This window comes from Aphelocoma coerulescens, chromosome 11, assembly GCF_041296385.1.
Source record: "Aphelocoma coerulescens isolate FSJ_1873_10779 chromosome 11, UR_Acoe_1.0, whole genome shotgun sequence".
NCBI classification, from domain to species: Eukaryota; Metazoa; Chordata; class Aves; order Passeriformes; family Corvidae; genus Aphelocoma; species Aphelocoma coerulescens.
The window spans coordinates 19016582-19032731 of NC_091025.1; the positions used below are offsets into that span (position 1 = coordinate 19016582).

A 16150-nucleotide genomic window follows, 5' to 3' on the forward strand; every position below is an offset into this window, starting at 1 on the left:
CTTCGAGACACCTAACAATCATTAATACTATTGAAAAAAGAGGTTTGCAAGCTTTGAAGGAAAATGAGCCTCCCTGAACCCTACTCAGCACAAACTCCTTCAACTCACAATAAACTCCCTACTGAACTCACCAGAGAAAAGCAAGGCTGAAAAGGGATAGGACTGAAATTTTAGGATGCCAGAAGGGACAGATGCCAGGCAGGACAGTGCCCTTGCCTTTCAGGGGGTAAAGCACTGAAATACTGGCAGAGGCTAGAAGGTCATTGGTAGAGTTGGCACTTCTTCACTGAGGTAAACAAGTTTACACCTGCAGAGAATTTGCCTCTAAAATGGGAGTCTCGTTTCCAGAAGCTGTGCATTTTTTTTAAACGAGTGATGAAAAGCAGCAAGATGGCTCATCAGTGGCATTTAGGTTTTCTTACAAAAGGCCAAAGTGACCCTAATGCTTCCCCCTTCTGACTTTGAGTCTGACTGAATAATCTCGATTCTTCTCCCAGCAGGCCAAGTTCCAGGATCAAGGGAGCAGCCAGAGCCTGTTCATAGAGCCAGAACTGTCAGTCCGAGCTCTGCATTCCCCTCTCATGGGCTGGGACCCTTTCTGCATTCAGTCTTCTTGTCCCTCAGCCCCAGGGCTCCATGCAGCACCTCCTGCTGCCTCCCCTTCCCCTGGACCATCAAACGCTGCCCCTGCCGGCTGCAGCTCTCAGCATCACCCTTGGAACAGGAGCACAGGCAGTTTCTGATCTTTGCCTCCTCAGCTTAATTTCAGCATTAAACAGTAGATATGAGTAAGTATTCAAAGTGTTTTAGAAGAGGAAAACCAGTACTTTAAACCAAAAATACAAACCCTAAACTCTAAAATCCACAGCAGGAGTGTAAGGTGCACAAACAAGCCAAGGATTCAAGAATCCACCCATGCTTCCTGGTTTAGCTGGAAAGAAATGAAGCATCTGTCCTGCCACACTTATACTCCAAATTAGTAGTGACAGGTCTGTAGGAGGGCAAATAATCCTGTAGACTGTGCCATCAAAGGACTTCATCATCAGAGCCACAGCAGGAGTATAACCCATACACACTGAGACTGCTCAAAAGAAAGATTGGTTTAACTCTATTTATTTTAACATCCAAATAATAGCCTAAAACATTTCAGTGTTGAGAATTGCACTTGAGGAAGGGTGTGCTTTCCAAAGCACCCTGCTCTGTAGCAGCTGCCTGGATTTCTCCTTCTATTGCAGGCCAGACTAATGCAAAATTCACCAAGGCAAGGTCTTCAGACCACAGAATTCTAATCACTAATGGGCAGCAGCCACCAGCAGTTCTCAGGTTCATGGAAACAACAGTTTCAGGCTCCCTGCTGACTCGGGAGCTCTGGGAACCTCCCCTTCATTTTCCTCAGGGGCAGCCAAATACAGAAGCAGCTTTTGATTCAGCTACTCCACTGAACCTATTTTGCTCTCTTTGAAGAGCTTCATTTGTATGTTAACAAAGTTCAATTAATTATTGGAAGTTTATATTTCTTGTCACTGAAATGCCTGTACTGGCTATGGGATCTGAGAGCCTTAGATGAGACTTGAGAGCATGGTATGTGGGAATCAGTTTCTGTGAGTGGCAAACCAGGATAGGTGTCACATTTCAACCTGAAAAAAACCCCAGCTATCACTTTACTGCCACAGTCAGTATAATTAATAAATAACACTTACCAGACAGTGACACGAGGATAGAGAGGCTCAGCACAGAGAAGCCAGTTCACCTGGGGTGGTCACAGAGCCAGGGATCAGGGATCACCAGCACTAGTCACAGGTGCCAGGAATCACCAGGAGTGGCCACATGAGCCATTAATGATCTCGGGCGGCCACAGTGCCAGGATAACCAGGACTGTCACAGGTGCCAGGAATCACCAGGAATGTGGTATCAGGGTACCCTTTGTTCAGGTTCCTCCTGAGAGGCACCAGCTTGAGCTGTGATTTTGTTGTTGCAGCAAGATTAAATCACTTTAAGGATCAGGATGTTTGAGACTCTGTCATGGGAAACCCGGAGCAGAGGGGAACCTGGTGGGAGTGTGGGGGGAGCAGCTGTGGAGGGGCCTCTGTCCCAGCTCAGGTGTTGCCAGTGGGACCCTTGGAGTGGGTCCTGCATGGCTGGGATGGAGCTTCCTCCATGGGAAGTTTCCTTCACACTGCTTCCATTGTGAACTCAAACAAAGCCAAAGGAACTGCAACATCTGGGGGAGGTTGAATTTTATTTAGGCCAAGCTGTCAACCATCAGCACCAATTTCATACAAGTTGGCAAATCCCTTCCCCTACCCTCAGCCTGCAGGCTGTCAGTGCAGTAACTGAGTTTCGGGTCAGAGGCACACTCCAGGTAATACATGCTCCTCCCTTCAGCCACAGAACACCTCATAACAGCCTGTGCATGTGTGTTTGGTTACTCACAGGAAACACAGCACTGCTGGTAGCCAGTGAAAACTCCCTCTTTTTCCAAACCCTCCATCTGTGGAGAAGAGACACCCCTGTCCTACAGTGTTGCAGCAGGAGCAGTGAAACCCCAGCATGAACTCCCAACACCAGCCTGTCCCCAAAGGCAGTTCCCACAGCTCTAACGGGGGCTCAGCACACCTGGAGCAAGAAAACTTGGCCATGAGGTAATCAAAAACTAGGGGTGACCTTCCCAAGGTAGTGGCAGCATTGTGGCACGTGCAATAAGTAGATTAAAAGAGGTGGAAAATCTGCTGAGCCTAAAAAGTACTGCCTGTGCTGGGGAATGGTTGAGAGCTATGGGTGGGCTAGGGAGCCAGGCAAGCTTAGGGGGTTTAATCTGTGATTAACTTTTGATTTGTAGGAGAAGCAAATTTCCAAGGAATTTTATCCATAAATTTTCCACAGAGCTGCTTCAGAACCAGCGTGTCTGTGTTGTGTTCCATTTGGAAAGCTCTCTGCACTGCTCCTGTCATTTCAGCTTCCCCTCAGGGGGGCATTTTCTCAGGAGATGTCCCCGGGAGCTTTGGGTCACACAGCATTCCTGTTTTTTCCAGTGGAGAAATCCGGGAAGGGCTGTGTGGGTAGAGGCAGAGCTCACTGTGCACACTGGGAGCTGCTGGGTGAGAGCCCTGCTCTGCTCTGGGGCACAGAGGGACACTGCTGTCCCAAACCTCACAGCACATCCTCTCACAGCCCTTGCCAAGATGCCTCCCAAGGAGAGGGACTTGCTGGAAATCCAGACAGCGCCAGCAGGCCGAGTCCTCCTCGGTTTTTCCCTTCCTGGATCAATGGAGCTCCATGATATCCCCAGGCCTTATTTCAAAGCCCCTCTCCCAGGGTGTCTGAGTCCCCTCAAAGGCTCAGCACACCAGAAATGCCAGCAGGCAGGAGCTGCAGGATGCTGCCAGCCACACACACGGCGTCTAAACAAAAACCCTGGGCCCAGGAGGTGAAATCCTGCCCATAATGCTGTCATTCTTGGATTCTTTATCTCAGATTTAGCAGGTGTGTGATGCACTGTTTGGGTTTTGTAGCAGGTGGAAAATGTCATCTTGTCATGAGAGATTCGATGTAAAGCCCTGCCGTCCTCTGGTGCAGCAGTTTCTGTATCTCAGTGCTCATCACCAGGAGATGGAGTAGCTTGTTCTAGTCCCTGACCCAGAATTTAGTTTGTCAGCTCCTGGCAAACACATTTCAGTCTCTCACCCCACAAATACATAAAAATATCAAGCGCATTGTGTTGTTAATAACATGGTTGTAAGTCATTCGCGGCAATTAAACTTGCGTTACAATGAAATCTCTTCTGGCCACAATGATGGTCCTGCTATGCCATTTTATTACTGCACCATGAAAGGTACAATTAAATGTATGCAGGAAAATGTACTCAGCCTTACTCACTTGTTTTACGTGCTTTTAAACATTGTCTTTTGGAAGCATAAACTGGTGTAAAAATACATGATATAAAGATTTCACACAAAAAAATTCTCTTCTTTCTTTGTTTACATTTCTCAACCAGTTACTTTGCGGTACTAGATATTTTATCTAATAGATATTTTGAGCTTTGGCAGAAATTTTTTTGCTGTGATTTCCCAGTTGAGAGAATCAATGAAATGATAGCAGTCTCAGAATAGCATCTCTGAGTTCAGCCCCTCAGCCAGCAATGCTTCTGTGCAAGTATTATTTACCATTCCGTTGGTTTTGTCTTCATAATCTACTTTCTTCCCTTAATGTATCATTGCTCATGGAGGCAAAAAGCAGGAAATTTTAAAAACCTTAGCCAACAAGATTTTGAGACCAGAACTCCTTTTCAAGTGATAAAATAAAGAAAACTTTTCATTTCACCAGACCTAATCCCAAGCGTTTCTTTCCAATAGTTCTGGTACCAGAGATTTAGAAGTTCCTGGCTAATTCACACTTGAGAAGGAGGCAAAAGTTAGTTTGTGAGGACCTAAACCCATTTTTTTTGTGCTGTAATTCTAATGCACTTCAACCCCACGTTCTAGAAAGATGAATTCCAACTAAAATAAGCAACGACAAGGAATCCTGGAATGATGGAGGAGCTATTGCAGAAAATCAAACCTTTGGCATGCTTGGTCTCAGCAAATCAAAGGCTGAGTGTTATTTATAGAGGGTGGTCATATCCAAGTAGAAAAGTGAACCTAACCCTCCAAAACCTCTGCTTTAAGGGGGGAACTGAGTCAGAGATGGGAGGAGCTAAGATGTGGCTATTAGTTATTGCCACCACATAGATCTGTTGTCCCACAAGGCTTCTCGTGGCTCAGTGCTTGGCCCTTGCCACAACAGGGGAGGGCTCAGGGGCTCAGGGGTCCCTGGGGGTGATGAGAGGACTGAGCTAGGGTGCACCTTCCAGGGGAGCCACCTCTGCAGGACAGCAGCCCCCGATGTCCCCCACTCCCAGAAAAATGTTCTTTTTTCTCCTAAGCTGCATTAGTTACCCAGGCTTGCCTTGCAGGGAGCATTAGTTAGTCATTAAAGCCCAATGGTAGGAATCATAAGGTTGGATTATCTCTTAACTCTTTCAAAGCTTTATTGTGATTTTTTTTTCTAATCTTCTGCACCACTGGAATGGTTCTTTTGCTGCCTCTCACAAGGGAGCTGACAGATAACCGATGGATTATTGAAATCACTTTCTGAAAACTCTCCAGGCACCTCTCTGCATCTGGAGATGTCTAAATGCATTTAAAAGCTGGCCTGAAAGTCCTCCAAGCACAGCTAGAGAAGTGCTACGGAGATGCAAAGTATTAACTCAGTTATTAAGTATACACGTTTCCTTGGATACAAGTCAGGCTAAATCATGCCTTTTTTGCTATATGCTAATAGGCTTCTGCAAATTAATTAATGAAGGAATTGGGCATACTAAGAGAATTACTTGATGCTTGCCTTGAAGTTTTTTTAACTTCATTTGCCTGAAAAATTGAAAGTAGGCAGGAAATGTCAGGTTGTATGCTGAGTCTTTCTATTGCATCCCACCAAAAAAAAAAAAAAAAAAAAAAAAAAAAAAAAAAAAGTAGAGAAAAAGGGCCTTTTTTTCATGTACAGAAACAAGCAGAGTCACCAGAGAGCTTTTCAGTATTCCATGTTATTCCTGTTGCTAAGGAAACTTTCCTTCATCTGTGCTCAGTAAAGCTTCCTCAGAAATTCCTGCACAGAAGGATGGCATTACAGATGGGTGTCAGAAAAACCAGCTGACAATTAACCACAAAACTGGTCACTGGGAAGTTTTAATGGGAGAGTTCCTGATTTCTCTCATAAAGCCCAGGATGATTTGCAGCAGGGAGGTGCCTGGAGGAACCACAGCCAGTCTGTATGATTAATCTTGTCCCTACAGAATTTCCCTCAAGAAGCAAAATAGGAAGAAACAAGAATCAAACCAAACATTTGGCTTGGGTTTTGTTGGCTCTGTCACATCAGCTTAGATCCTGTTCCCTCTTCACTGTGCTTTCTGAAAGACAAAGTGAAAATCTCCCTCACAGAAAGACCAGGAGATATTCTTCACCATCATCTCTAAGAGAGAGAGAGCTTAAATAAAGAGGAAAAAGAGCTGGAAATAAAGAAATGGTCAAGATCTCTGTAGTCTGCAGCAGTTTTCACTCTGTTCCATGTGTTCATTTCCACTCCATCACCACGTGGCTTCAACACCACTGCTCACAAAACAAGGAGCCGTTTATGAGGAGGGGAGCAGAGGTGTCTCCTACAGCAGTGACAGGTGAGAGTGCCATCCAGCTCAGGCTGTGGAATTTCTTCTTCTTTCCCAGCAAAGATTCATTATTCAAGCCTGGAAATCCAAGCCAGCTGCTGGCCTTGTTATGCCCTTTGCTACAAATCAAACAGGACAAAAATACTGCACGTCCTGGGGCAGTCTGGGATCATGGTTCTGCAGCACTCCATGACACAGGAAGGAAAGGGGTTTGGTGTTCCTCTCCTCCTCCATGCCAAAGGTCTGCAGTGTCTGGCTGACCTCCTTTCTCCAGCAAAATTTCACCATGGATAACAGGGAAGGCAGGGAAGAGTGCAAGAAATGGGGCTCACACACTTCCCACAGAAGCAGCTCAGGAATCACTGGCTGGGGACAATTAAACCTATTGCTTTACCCTGCCCATTTTGTCTCACAGTCACTAATGACCTTGTGCTCTGTGCTTTTTGTCTAATTGCTTTTGGAGGTCGTTTGCACTTTTGCCTGGTGTTAAAATATGCATATTATTGGTCCCAGTAGTGCTGCTCTCACAGGAAATGTAATACAGGAGTCAGTAGACCAAGCTTTCATTTGATGTACTCTCCTGTCTGACAAAAATGAGGAGAAGGGAACACTGTGAGACCCCTTCTCTCTGCTGAAGGGAGCAGTGGCTGCCTTACACTACGATGTCACTTGCAATATTCCCCTGGAATAACGCTGTCTCCTGAAAAGATGAACCTTGTATGCTTTACCCTCCTGGCCCTACTCCATGTTCTGCTCTGTGAGGATTTCTGGGCACACTCCACCATCTTTGGTAGAAAATCTGTTCCCAGAACAATTTTTTTTGTTTTCCTTTGAAGCTGTTTATTTCAGCATGCAACTCCCTGTTCCAGAACAGAGATGGATGCAAGTTCCAGCAGAGATGGGGTTTCCTTCTCACCTCACTCACCTGTGCATCCCAGCAGTTTTCATCCCAGGAGATGGACAGCTCCAGTGGATGCAGAACCCTCTTCTATCTTCAGATCCAGATATAGACTCATCTGGTATGAATCAGGAGAAAGAGTTGCTTTCCAGTGCAGTACTTCCTGAAGGGGTTTTTCTCCTTCATAGAAGGGATTTCAATAATATTATTTTCCTATTCAAACTCCTTTGTTTTCCAGAATCCCAGGGGTTTTGTGTGATGTAGAGCTACTGCAAACAGCTTCTCTTTCCTCATATATGTGATTATATAGATCGTGACTATATAGAGTTACTGAAATAGATGTCTGGGTATTGCATTACCATCAGCATTTGCACCTTGTCTTACAGCTAAAGCACACATGGACAACCATGTCCAGTCCACTCCCAGGCCAGTTCCCTCATCTTTTCTGGTTTTCCTCAACAACATGCACAGCCCTCAGCAGGAACTCTGTGTGTGTGATTTCAGGCCATAAAATCTTCTTTCTCATTCCTTCTTTGCCTCCTGGATGAAAATGCACAAAACAATCTGAGCATCTGCAGGACCTGTGTGTGACCTTCCACCCTGGTCTGTTAGACACGACCACGGCGTTCCTCCTCTGGAACCTGCCCTAAGAAGCCCTATGCTGTGGTGGATGAAACTGAGGGCAATTCCCTCTTCCCAACAAATTGAGACCCTCCGAGGGATCCCATCTCTTTTCAGATGGCCCAGGTTTTGCTCACCAGACCTTGTCTTTCATCTTGGCTAGCAGTAATTCTGAAGGAAGGAAAGCACTGAAGTATTGTGGTCTGTCTGAAATAGGAAAGATACATTCTGCTGCTTCTTTGATGTCTCATGAAAGAAAGCTGAAAGAATACAAATGCAATATCATTAAAACACATTACTAATCCAGCAGGAACGTAGAGGCTTGTGCATTAGAAATTTTTGCTCAATGCTACTTTCAAACTATGATTTGTAATCTATTGAGGAAACTGTCATGAGTAATGGCTTGCAATATGACAATGAATTTTAAACTTTCTCGGGTGAAATATGGATGACAACTTTTTAACACCATTTGGAGATAACTTGAAGTGGCAGTTGCTGGTTAGAGGACAAAAAGCCAAATGGCATGGTTTAGATATACAGAAAATGGAAGATAATGATGCATGAAATAAATGGAAAAGAATTGAGGAAAACACTGGAAAGAGGAAGTGCAGAACAGTTTGACCCACCAGTGAGCCTGGTTCTATTTCTATGGAAATGAGCTCATTACTGCTAATTTTTTTTTTTTAAGCTCCTAGTTGATTTGTGAAGTGCTGCATGAATTCTGATAAGGGCTTCGTGAATCACCAAAAAAAAAATTTTGAACAAAATATCCAGAGTCAAATGATGACCAAGTTCCATAGATGAATCAGCTGTCTGAGCACTTCATAGAGCAGAGCAGCACTAGGAGAGCCAGCTTTTCCCCTGGTATCAGGAGTCTATAATGCTCCGTTCTGCAAAGAAAAGGGATCATGCTTCTGACATGTAATTCTGGATGGTTACTCCATCCAAGAGCCTGTATTAAAAAGACATCTTTGATATTTTTCCCCCTGCTATTTCCATGATTGCTCAGGTTTAAAAATCAGCATCCTGAGAACTGGCCCTGGAATTGCCTCTCATTCCTCAGAAACAGGAGCATCTGTGGCATTAACGGTGCTGCCATGGGTGTCCCCCATCAGCGTTGGCTGTGACACCCTAAGTGTGCAGGGGAAATGCTCCAGAGCCAAAACACTGCTTCCTCTTAAACCTGAAATAAAAATCAAATGAAGCAGTGGATTTAAATAGTATGTGAGCTTTATTTATTTTACAAAGCCATCAATTTTTAAGACTGTCTTTGGACATGAGCAGTCTGCCTGTGACAGCTGGATTTTTAGCTGAACAGCGCGGATCGACTTTATGTGTTATACATACAGCATCTACACCTCTTATTAATTCTCCAGACACTTCAAAAAGAATGCCCTTGGCAAGTTCTGTGACTCTCTGCTAATTTGCCTTGTACTAATTTTCAAGGTGTGCATAGGTCACCACTTCCTCCAGCTTGCAGCTTGTAACAATGCACACGTGAGAAATTACACCAAATAAAGCTCAGCCTTCCGCCTCAGTGCTTGGTGCCTCTTTTCCAAAACCTTTCCCATTTTGGAAGTGACTCCATAGATTGTAATTCAACCATGACAAAGAGAGCAGCAACAACCAGCCCTGCTGGAGATGCACAGGCCAGGCTATCCCACAGATCCCTTAAACATTCCCAGGACTCTGCCCTGTTCATTTGCAAGGGGTTAATTTGACATTGGAAGTGCAATTACCAAGGCCAGGCTGGAAATGGCTTGGAGAAACCTGGTCTGGGTGAATGTGTCCCTGGCCGTGGCAGGGGGTGGGAGTGGATGAGTTTTAAGGCCCTTCCAACCCAAACCATTCCGGATTCTATGAACTATTTGGATTGTTGTTAAAAAATATTATCTTGAGATGGATGGACATACAGCCCCACCATTCTGCAGTTATGACAGACCTTAGATGATTTTCATTTTAAGACCAACAGGAGGCTGAGAAATAAAGTTCATTATAATTTACATGAGGAACTACGCTGTTGCAAATAAGAAATAATTTGGCATATATGACTCTACAGAATTGGTACAGACTTAAACTCATTTCAATTTTCTAGAATGCAGAATTAATTTGGGAAGAAGGTTATAAAGCACTTTGCTATTCAGTTGATAGCATGATTAATAATGCAAGGACAGTATTTCCATTCTGGATGTTCCCATACATTAGGGCAGGACTTTGTGAGACACCAAAGCTGCTTTGTTAAAACACTTCCAAGGCTTTCTTTTTGCATCTCACGTTTCTACACTTCTCAGAGCACCAGGAGCAGAAAGGAATCAGCATGTGAAGAAAAACAAAGACAGAGGATTGATGTGGAAAAGGGAGATCTCAAAAGCCGTTTCTCTTGGCTGTGAACTCTCCTGACACAGCTGTGGAGGTGCCTGGAGCTCTGCAGTGCCAGCGTTTGTGCTCTGTGTGTGAAGTGCAAACGGAGGGTCCAACAGCGCCCTGGCACTCCTCAGACCTTCCACTCCCAGGCTTTTTAATTGCAATCTGACACTGTTGATATCTCATTTCCCATGCCCCTCAAGGGAAGCTGTGGTGTAGGGAAGAAGAAAAATCATTAATTTTGATAATTTAGGAAAAAAAAATAACAGAGATTATTTTCTCTTTGTTATTTATTTACACTTATAGTTGGGAGTAATGATACTTCTTCCTATTCAGTTCTGATTTCAAGATGATGAAAGTCCCATTTAAACTAAATAAAAATATAATAATATCATTACAAATTAACAAAGATGGATCCTACCTTATGCTAGGTACAGTGCAGACCTAGACCAACAGGTAGTTCTTGTTCCAAAATGTAAAGGACAAGTGAAGTAGAGGGAAATGGGAAAAAAAACAGAAGCATCTTGTTAGTGCTGCCTGTCAGACATAGAGAAACCCCCTTACCCTTACTTTGTCTTTATTTTAATTATTTATCTGAGGCTCTTGTAACAGAGACAAAGAATTCAAAGAGTGAAAACTGAAATGATTGGGAAGAGAGGGGTTATGATCCTGGACAGGAAATGAAGAGTCTGAGGTAGAAATACTCAAAGGAAAGCTTCTGGAAGCAGCAGTAAGTCAGCACAAGGGAGAAAGTCCTGAAAAAAACCCAAAACTTTATTGCTGTTACATCACAAATCAAACTGACCCCCTCTCCCAGCTGTGCTTCCTAGCTCAGATGCACAACCCCGTCTCAAGTCACACTCACCATGGAAGCTCCCAAAGCTTTGGAAAGGTGTGTAAAACACTAAATGCTTTAACTGTATTGGATTTAAGTAAAAAAAGACCAGATTGTATCACTTCATATTGCAAAGATCAGATAAATCGTGCAAAATGAAGAGTTTGATTTACAGATTGCACAAAACCCATTTGAATGGCAAAGTTTCCCTGTCAGAATAATTTATATTGACTTTCCTCACTGAAGTTCATCAACTACAAGTTCTTTTTATCTGATTTTAAGGGTAAGAATCCTGTGACACAAAAAATTCCCATTATATGGCTTCATACAACATGAGATGGAATCATTGCTGTGGAAGGCAAGACAGCCCAGCTCTGCTGAAGGGACTTCCCCAGACAAAACCTGCTTTGGGGAATCCTGCCCAGCACAATTCAGCAACTGGAAGAGCAGGATCCAAGCACTCTCTGCATGGCTACAGTCAGTTTTTCTCCAGAGATTTAAGCAGCTGGACCTTACTTTCCTATTTGACTGGATTTTTCTCCTTACAATTCACACTAACTTGGCTTTTCCAACAAACAGCCATTTGACTGGGTAGGCATCAAACTTCTACCACTTTGGCTTCACTATTTTAATAACACTAAATCATTAAAAGTTATATTTTAAAAGATGCCTTTGTTTTCTCCTAGTTAAGAATAGTTAAATCTACAGAAATGTGAAGGGGAAATGATTATTTCTGCCTTTTTCTCTCACATGGGAACCTGAGATGTGGCCAAACAAACCCCACAGGATTTAGGCTGTGACATGGGCCAAGACTCCCATTCTCCTCTCCATGAGGGGGGAAGGCCATTGCCCCAGCACAGGTGTGCAAACCCACGACACAGGTGTGCAAATCCATGACACAGGTGTGCAAATCCATCACTGCCCCAACACAGGTGTGCAAACCCATGACACAAGTGTGCAAACCCATGACACAGGTGTGCAAATCCATCACTGCCCCAACACAGGTGTGCAAACCCATGACACAGGTGTGCAAATCCATCACTGCCCCAGCACAGGTGTGCAAACCCATGACACAGGTGTGCAAATCCATCACTGCCCCAGCACAGGTGTGCAAACCCATGACACAGGTGTGCAAATCCATCACTGCCCCAGCACAGGTGTGCAAACCCACGACACAGGTGTGCAAATCCATCACTGCCCCAACACAGGTGTGCAAACCCACGACACAGGTGTGCAAATCCATCACTGCCCCAGCACAGGTGTGCAAACCCACGACACAGGTGTGCAAACCCACAACACAGGTGTGCAAACCCATGACACAGGTGTGCAAATCCATCACTGCCCCAACAAAGGTGTGCAAACCCATGACACAGGTGTGCAAATCCATCACTGCCCCAACACAGGTGTGCAAACCCACGACACAGGTGTCCAAACTCACCATTCCCTGCTGGCCACAGCAATTCTCTGGTGCTGTGGTTTGTGAGCAAACATCTGTTTAAGCACAGAGCACAGCATATTGAGAGCCACCAGGAGACACTAAAACCTCAATGCAAACTGAGTAAATGGCTTCCTAATGCCCCTTTGGTTGGGAAGCAGGTTTTCCATGGGCACTGCATGGTGGCACTGTGTAGTGACAGAGAGCTGAGCCTGGGAAGGGCCCTCCCTGTGTTACACTGGGCTTTGGCAGCTCTGCCATCACAGCTCTGCCATCACAGCTCTCAGTAAAGAAGCTTTGGTTGCTTCAAAGAGTCATTTCAAAACCTGCCTGTGCTACAAGAATAAAAGAATAGAACTTCCCATTATTCCCACTGTTAGGCAGGATAACTCCACCTGTGTGCCCACAAAGGGCAGGGGCAAAGCTTGGTCCATCCACAGTATTCAAGTCATGCTCTGCAATAAGCTACAAATCCTTTATTGAGAGGAAATTCACAGAGATGCCTCGGTGCTGTTTCCCTGCTGTGCACACACAGTGTATTGTTCTTCCTGACTCCCTTTCTTCCCCCCAGGATAGACACATTCATGTTTACATTTAAAAAATCATATAGCAATCCATGGCCAGTCAATACAAAAGCACCAGGAAGATAAAACCATTGATCTGAGCACACCGTCCTGATAAAGTCAGAGCCCTCAGTGACTGCAAAGCCTAAGCAAACCAGAACTCAAGTGGTTTTCCTTTTAATTGTATTGTGCCTTCTCTATCCTCCTCAGGAACCCAAAAAATACATCTCTGTCAGTCCCTGTGCCCTTTCCCTTCATGGGTGGGAAAGCTCCACTGCACTGTATTTACACTTCCTAAACAAGCCTGCTGAATTAAGAGTATTTAATCAAAACCTTTCTTCTTATTAACAGGACTTTCATCAGGAAAATTTTAAGCACATTTTACTTTTCATCCTATGAATGCTGACAGACCTCCTTTATCAGGACTTCAATAAACAGCAGGTGAGGGAGGCACAGTGCCTGTGACACGCTGTTACTCCTGCTTGATTTCAAGGCTGCTCGTGAGGCTTTCTCTCAGCTCGTAGTTCAAATTGTCTTATCTCATCCATTCCCAGGATTACTGTTTCATGTAAATGTCATTTTTGCTGTCCAAAACATTACAAAAACCCACACCAGTGCGCTCTAACTCCTGTCTCCTTCTGAGAGACATGAGGGAAGCTGTTCGCTTTTGATCAAAGACAAGATCCCGACTTCAAAGTAACACCTCATCTGTAAATATATTACACCATGCTCTTAGTGCAGGAAGGGGGACTCCTTGATTTCAAATAACCCAAGGCCAATGCTGTGGGATTTGCCTGCCTTTGCAGAGTTTAATCCTGCTCCTCTGAATACCGGCAGAAAATTAGGCAAAAAGATTTTAAAGACCTTGGGCTCCAGTGTCCTCTTACTTCTCAAAGTCCAATGTCCAATGCTTCACTGGAAGAACACACAGAGTATTGTGGACTGGGAGAAGAACATGGAAAAAAACTAAGAATTCAGGAACATCACAGATTTTTTTTGAACCTAAGACTTAAATCTTTCTTCTAATGACAGAGAATAGTGGCTACATGCCTGCAGATGCTCTACCACTAATTTGGCTGGCATCTTTCAACATTTTTTGGCCACAAGACCCCTAACTGCACATGAAAAGAAAGTTCTAGGTGGGCACAGAGGGGTCAGTTTTACCCTCAAGTAACACTACAATCAACAGTGCCAGTGTACAGGTGTCATGTTTGTCCCTATGCAGTCAACAGGAAGCAGCCCAAGACACTGAAATCAATGACATTTTCTGCACAAACCCCCCATAATTCATTTACCTAGGTATGGTTTTGAAACCATAGAACTATCATTACATCTTAAAAAAGAAATAAAAATACCGCCATCTGAAAGAGTCAAATTTTATTCTTCAGGAATCTAAATTCTGAGGTTATTCTAAAATGTCCTGTTGTTCTACTAAAACTTCTTGCATCTCTCAAAAGCAGGAAATGAAACTGTTTACCTGAAGTGAATACACAATGCTAGAGAAATGAGTAAGGTGTTATTGCTAATTAGGGATTAAAACCTCTTGAAGGTTAATAGACTTTTAATAAGCTAAAAGAAGTCTTTGTTTCTAAGATATTTACTCCCAATGTGTGCTGCTTCTCCTCTCTGGATGTAGTTGCTGCAGGAAATGCACAGCAAAAAGAGCTCAGATTTCCTTCTCTGGGTCTGGGAAGGATTGGTTCCTTCTGGGTTTCTACACAAACATTTTCACTACTGAGCAAAGTATAATCCTGAGCCAAAAATGTAGCTCTGCTCCCTTCCTTCCCACCCAGAAACGGGGTTTTCCCCATGGAGGGAAGAGCCAAGCCCTGTGTGACCAGGGTGCCTGCCCTGCACACCCGGATTGCCATTGCCAGCTGCTTCCCACCCTGCAGTGCCTCACAACCTCTCCTTGGGAGACACAGGACTTGCAGCACCTTGCTCTCACTGTGCCAGCAGAGATATAAATGTGCTCTGGACGTTTGGGCTGGGCTTTCCTGGAGCTGTAGCCAGGCACGGGCAGCCCCAGCGTTGCCAGGCTCTTTGCATCCCCAGGGAACGTTTGTTTGAGCTAATGCAGCTCTGAGAGCTGGGTCCAAACAACAGGCCTGTCCAAGGGGACAGACCTAAGGCAAGTTTGACCCCAGTGAAGGTGGTTCCCACCCTTCCTGTCCCAGCTAAAGCAAAACCTTTCCTGATGTGAAAATGCAGCGCGTGGCAGCTCCCTTGGCCGAGCTCTGCTGGAGCCTCCCAGCCATGGAAGAGCACCAAACCTCCTGCAACGCCTGCACCAGAGCAGCTTACAAAGACATTCTCAGGGAGCACAAAAGCAGATCAGACACTTGCCAGGGCTCGTGCTGCACAGAGCTGACAGCCCCTGCTTGTGCCATTAGCACCGAGCACGGATCCTCTCCCATGCTTGGCTGCATCCTGCCAGCTCCGTGCCACTGTCTGCGCTGAAACTCCCAGTGCTTCCCAGTGGGTGAAAAATTAAACAGTGGAGCAGGCAGAGTGGGAATTTGCAGTTTGTACAAGCTCAGACTGAGCCTGGAAAGCTAAGGGCATACCTGGAAACACTTTTAAAATATATAAAATTCATGAATACTTTTCAGTTTGCAGCTGAGACATAAATATGTGTAATGAGCATGTAACAGACAACTTCCCTCTGCAGCATGGATATATATCTGCTGCTTCACCCTCCCTGGAAGGAGACTGATTTAATGTGCTTTGCTTGGGAAGTCACCCTCCAGCAAAATAAATTTGATTTCTGCTGCAATCAAAAGAATTTAAACAAAATCACCTCTCAGTTCTCCATAGGTTCATTTATCCAGACATCCATTCCAGTCTTCATTTTTCAACACAGAGAAATTAAACAGGGTTTGTTTGAGGCAATCTTTATGATTCTCTGAGGAGAGGTGTGAAGTCTGGTCTTGGATGGGCACATCCTTCACATGGGTCATATTTCATGAGCCTGTGCTTAAATGCAGCTCTCTCTGAATAAGCCACTTTCCCAATCATGGTTATTTGCATCTCTCTGTCTCCTGAAAGCAAAGTTCTGGAAGGGAAAGGGGAAAGTGGAAAGTGGAAAGGGGAAAGGGGAAAGGGGAAAGGGAAAGGGGAAAGGGGAAAGGGGAAAGGGGAAAGGGGAAAGGAAAAGAAAGGGAAAAGGGAAAGAGAAAGGGAAAGAGAAAGGGAAAGAACGGGAAAAGGGAAAGAGAAAGGGAAAGGGGAAAGAGGA

The 16150-nt window shown here is 44.6% G+C and overlaps 1 long non-coding RNA gene across 1 annotated transcript; it reads left to right on the forward strand.

Moving 5' to 3' along the window:
- Positions 1-2068: 2068 nt before the first annotated feature.
- LOC138117046 (uncharacterized) lies at positions 2069-3943 on the forward strand. Its single transcript, XR_011154475.1, has 3 exons — positions 2069-2362; positions 2436-2642; positions 2840-3943. It is a non-coding gene; the product is annotated as an uncharacterized lncRNA (long non-coding RNA).
- Positions 3944-16150: the final 12207 nt, after the last annotated feature.